Source organism: Amborella trichopoda, chromosome 11 (assembly GCF_054954075.1).
Source record: "Amborella trichopoda isolate Santa Cruz 75 chromosome 11, AtrichopodaSantaCruz75HAP2 v2.0, whole genome shotgun sequence".
Classification (NCBI taxonomy): Eukaryota; Viridiplantae; Streptophyta; class Magnoliopsida; order Amborellales; family Amborellaceae; genus Amborella; species Amborella trichopoda.
The window spans coordinates 21,734,863-21,742,043 of NC_142346.1; positions in this window are offsets into that span (position 1 = coordinate 21,734,863).

The following is a 7,181-nucleotide window of genomic DNA, read 5'->3' on the forward strand; positions in this document are numbered from 1 at the left end:
ATACTATGTACCAGTACTAGTATATATACTAGTATATATCAGTACTACTATAAACTAGTACTACTATATATATTAGTACTAGTATATATACTAGTATATACTAGTACTATATATTAGTACTAGTATATATACTAGTACATATAGTAGTATATAATCTAGTATTAGTATATATATACTACTATATATACTAGTATATATACTAGTACAAGTATATGTACTAGTATAGACTAGTACTAGTATATATATATAAGTATATACTAGTACAACTGTATGTACTAGTATATATACTAGTACTAGTATATGTACTAGTATAGCATAGTACTAGTATATATATACTAGTACTAGTATATACTAGTACTAGTATATACTGGTATGTAAACTAGTATATACTAGTATACATACTAGTATATTACTAGTATTAGTATATATACTAGTATACACTAGTACTAGTATATGCTAGTACTAGTATCTACTAGTACTAGTATCTACTAGTACTAGTAATATACTAGTATATATTAATACAAGTATATATACTAGAATATATAAGTACTAGTATATATACTAGTATTAATACTTGTGTATACTAGTATATATACTTGTACTAGTATATACTAATATCTATACTAGTAGCATATATACTAGTATATACTAGTACTAGTATATATACTAATATATACTAGTATATACTAGTCTACATACTAGGATATACTAGTATATACTAGTACTATATACTAGTACTAACGTATATACTAGTATATATAGTAGTATATACTAGTACTAGTATATAGCACTAGTATACACTAGTACTAGTATATACTCGTATATACTAGTATATTAATATAAACTAGTACTAGTACTAGTACATATACTATTATTTATACTAGTATATACTAGTATATTCTAGTATATACTAGTATATTTTAGTATATACTAGTATATACTAATATATACTAGTATATACTAGTACTAGTATATACTAGTATATATACTAGTACTAGTATATACTAATATATGTACTAGTATATACTAGTATATATACGAGTATATACTAGTATATATACTAATATATACTAGTATATATATACTGGTACATACTAGTACTAGTTTATATACAAATATATACCAGTTTATATATACTAGTATATACTAGTACTGGTATATACAAGTATATATACTAATAAATACTAGTACAAGTATTTATACTAGTATATCCCAGTATATATATTAGTACTAGTATATATACTAGTATATACTAGTACTAGTATATACTAGTAGTATATACTAGTACTAGTATATATACTAGTATATATAGTAGTATATATACTAGTATTAGTATATATACTACTATACATACTAATATATATACTAGTATATAGTACAAGTATATACCAGTATATACTAGTATATACTAGTACTAGTATATATACTAGTATATATAATAGTATTTATACTAGTATTAGTATATATATTACTATATATACCAGTATATATACTAGTATATAGTACAAGTATATACCAGTGTATATACTAGTATATACTAGTATATACTAGTATATATTAGTACTAGTATATATACAAGTATATACTCGTACTAGTATATACTAGTAGTATATACTAGTACTAGTATATTAACTAGTATATATAGTAGTATATACACTAGTTTTAGTATATATACTACTATATATATTAGTAAATTTACTAGTATATATTACAAGTATATACCAGTATATATACTAGTACTAGTATATACTAGTATTAGTATATATAGAGTATAGTACACTACTAGTATGTATACAAGTATCGTATATATACTAGTATATACTATACGAGTATATATACTAGTATATACTGGTACTAGTATTTATACTGGTATATACTAGTACTAGTATATATACTAGAATTAACAAGTATTAATACTAGTATATATACTGGTATATATACTAGTACTAGTATATATACTAGTATATATATCAGTATATATACTAGTATATACTGGTATATACTAGTAATAGTATATACTAGTATATATACTAGTATATATACCAGTATTAGTATATACTAGTATATACTAGTATATATACTAGTATATATACCAGTACTAGTATATACCAGTATATACTAGTATATACGAGTACTAGTATATACTAGGATATACTGGTACTAGTATTTACTAATACTAGTATAGACTAGTATATCCTAGTATATATATAGTAGTATCTGCTAGTATACTAGTATATACTAGTATATACGAGTATATACTAGCATATAGTAGTACTAATATATACTAGTATATCTTAGTATATATACTAGTATATACTAGTATACATACTAGTATATGTACTAGTACTAGTACGAGTATATACTAGTATATACTAGTACTGAGATATAGTACTAGTATATACTACTATATACTAGTACTAGTATTTACTAATACTAGTATATATTAGTATATATACTAGTATTTACTAGTATATACTTGTATATAAACTAGTATACTAGATTGCTAGCATATACTAGTATATATACTAGTATACTAGTATATCTATTGGTACTAGTATATAGTATATACTAGTATACTAGTATTTATACTAGTATATAAACTAGTACTAGTATATAGTACTAATATATATATCAGTATATACACTAGTACTAGTATATACTAATATATACTAGTATATATATTAGTATACACTAGTACTAGTATATACTGATATATACTAGTATATATATTAGTATATACTAATATATATACTAGTATATACTAGTACTAGTATATATACTAGTATATATACTAGTATATAGTAGTATATATCATAGTACTAGTATTTACTATTATATACTTGTACTAGTATATACTAGTATATATACTAGTACTGGTATATACTAATACAAGTCTATACTAGTATACATACTAATATATAGTTGTATTAGTATCTATAATAGTATAGACTAGTACTAGTATATACTAGTACTAGTATATATACTAGTATATATAGTAGTATATATACTTGTATTAGTATATATACTAGTACTAGTATATATACTAATATATACTAGTATATATACTAGTACTAGTATATACCAGTATATATACTAGTTTATACTAGTATATATACTAGTATATTACTAGTACTAGTATATATATACTAGTATATATACCAGTATACACTAGTACTAGTATATACTAATACTAGTATCTACTAGTACTAGTATTTATACTAGTATATTTTAGTACATGTATATATACTAGTACATATACTAGTACATATATACTACTACTATAGATACTAGTATATACTATAGATACTAGTATATACTATATACTAGTATCTATACTAGTAGTATATATCATAGTACTTGTATATGTACTAGTATATACTAGTATAAATATATACTAGTATATATACTAGTTTATACTAGTACTAGTATATATACTAGTATATACTAGTACTAGTATATATACCAGTATATACAAAAACTATATACTAGTACTAGTATATATACAAATACTAGTATATATATAATAAAATATACTTGTACAAGTATATAGTACTGGTATATACAAAAATATAAACTAGTACTAGTATATACTAGTATATATACTAGTACTAGTATATATACTAGTACTAGTATATACTAGCAATAGTCTATACTAGTATATATACTAGTACTAGTATATACTAGTATATATTCTAGTATATACCAGTCTTAGTATATACTAGTACTAGTGTATACTAGTATATTCTAGTATAAACTAGTACTAGTATATACTAGTATATACTAGTATATTACTATAAACTAATACTAAGATTAGTACATATACTAATATTTATACTAGTATATTTTAGTATATACTAGTATATTCTAGTATATACAAGTATATACTAGTATATTCAAGTATATACTAGTACATACCAGTGTATACCAGTATATACTAGTATATACTAGTACCAGTATATACTATTATATACTAGTATATACTAGTACTAGTATATACTAATATATATACTAGTTTTTATACTAGCACTAGTGCTAGTATATATATTAGTATATATACTAGTATATACTAGTATATACTAGTATACTAGTATATATTACTCTATATATACTAGTATATACTAGTATATATTAGTACTAGTATATACTAGTATATTCTAGTACTACTATGTACTAGTATATATACTAGTACATACTAGTCTTAGTATATTCTAGTGTATACTAGTATATATACTTGTATATACAAGAAATAGTATATATTCTAGTACATACTAGTATATACTAGTACTAGTATATACTAGTATATACTAATACTAGTATATACTAGTAAGTGTATATACTAGTATATATACTAGTACGAGAATATATACTAGTATTAACCAGTACTAGTATAAACTAGTACTTGTTTATATTTTAGTAGTAGTATATATACTAGTATATACTAGTATTAGTATATACTAGTACTATATACTAGTACTTGTATATATACTAGTATTAGTATATACTAGTACTATATACTAGTACTAGTATATATACTAATATATATAGTAGTATATGTACTTGTATTAGTATATATACTACTATATATACTAGTATATATACTAGTACTAGTATATAGTACTAGTATATACCAGTATATACACTAGTACTAGTATATACCAGTATATATACTAGTATATATAGTATTAGTATATATACTACTATATATACTAGTATATATATTAGTACTAGTATATCGTACTAGTATATACTAGTATATATACTAGTACTACTATATACTAGTATATATACTAGTAATAGCATATATTCTAGTATTAGTATATACTAGTACATACTAGTATATATACTAGTACTAGTATATACTAGTACATACTAGTATATATACTAGTACTAGTATATACTAGCATATATATACTAGTATGTAAACTAGTACTAGTATACATACTAATATATATACTAGTATACACGAGTACATAATAGTATATACTAGTATATTCTAGTAAATACTAATACTAGTATATACTAGAATATACTAATATATACTAGTATATACTAGTATATACTAGAATATACTTGTTTATGTACTAGTACTAGTACTAGTATATACTAGTATACGAGTATACATTAGTATATACCAGTACTAGAGTATACTAGTACTAGTATATACTAGTACTCGAATACACTTGTTTCCGTATACACTAGTATATATACCAGTACTAGAATATACTAGTATATATACTAGTATATACCAGTATTAGTATAAACTAGTATTAGTATATAGTATACACTGGTATATACTAGTATATACTAGTACAAGTATATATACTAGAATATATACTGGTATAAACTAGTATATGCTAGTACATACTATTATATATTTTAGTATATACTAGTTCTAGAATATACTAGTTCATACTAGTATATGTAGTAGTATATATACTTGTATTAGTATATATACTAGTACTAGTATATATACTAATATTACTAGTACATATACTAGTACTAGTATATACTAGTATATATACTAGTATATACTAGTATATACTAGTATATATCCTAGTATATATACTAGTATATACTAGTACTAGTATATGTGCTAGTTTATATACTAGTATATACTAGTATATATCATAGTACTGGTATATACTACTATATACTAGTATTAGTATATACTAGTACTAGTATATACTAGTATATACTAGTATATACTATTACTAGTATATACTAGTATATACAAGTATTTACTAGTATATATACTAATATACTTGTATACTAGTATATATACTAGTATATATACTAGTACATATACTTGTATACTAGTACATATACTTGTATACTAGTATTTATACTAGTATATATACTAGTACTAGTACAGGTATATACTAGTATACTAGTACTAGTACCAGTTGTAGTTCACGTACTAGTACCAGTATATACTGGTATACTAGTATATACTAGTATATATACTAGTATATACTAGTATATACATTAGTATATAATAGTATATACTAGTACTAGTATATATACTAGTATACTAGTATATATATTAGTATATATATTAGTACTAGTATATATATTAGTACACTAGTATACATACTGGTATATATATTGGTATATACTCATATATACTAGTATATATATTAGTACATATACCTGTACATATACTAGCATATACTAGTATATACGAGTATATACTAGTATATATACAATCATATACTACTAGTATATACTAATATAATACTAGTATATACTAGTATACTCTAGTATATACTAGTATATACAAGTACATATACAAGTATGAACTAGTATAGATACTAGTAGTAGTATATACAAGTATATATACTAGTAGTATATATACTAGTACTCGTATATGTACTAGTATATACTATACTAGTATATATACTAGTAGTATATATACTAGTACTAGTATATATACTACTACTAGTATATATACTAGTATATAGACTAGTATATAGTACTAGTATATATACTAGTATATACTAGTACAAGTATATATACAAGTATATGCTAGTACATACTAGTATATATACTAGTATAAACTAGTACTAGTATATACCGCTAGTATATACTAGTATATATACTAGTATATACTAGTCTATCATAATATATACTAGTATATATACTAGTATATACTAACATATGTACTAGTATATACTAACATATATACTAGTATATACTAGTATATACACTAGTTTATACTAGTATATAGTTGTGTATATACTAGTATAAACTAGTATATATACTAGTATATACTAATATATGTACTAGTATATACTAGTATATACTAGTATATATACTAGTTTATACTAGTATATAATAGTATATATACTAGTATATAGTAGTATACTTGTATATATACTAGTTTATACTATAATATAGTAGTATACTAGTGTATACTAGTGCTAGTATATACTAGTACTAGTATATACTAGTATATAAAAGTAGAATAGTATATATACGAGTATATACCAATATACTAGTATATACTTGTATTAGTATATACTAGGATATACCAATATATTAGTATATACTAATATATACTAGTATATACTCGTATTAATATGTACTAGTATATACCAATATACTAGTATATACCAATATACTGGTATATATACTTGTTTATACTAGTATATGGTAGTATACTAGTGTATACTAGTACTAGT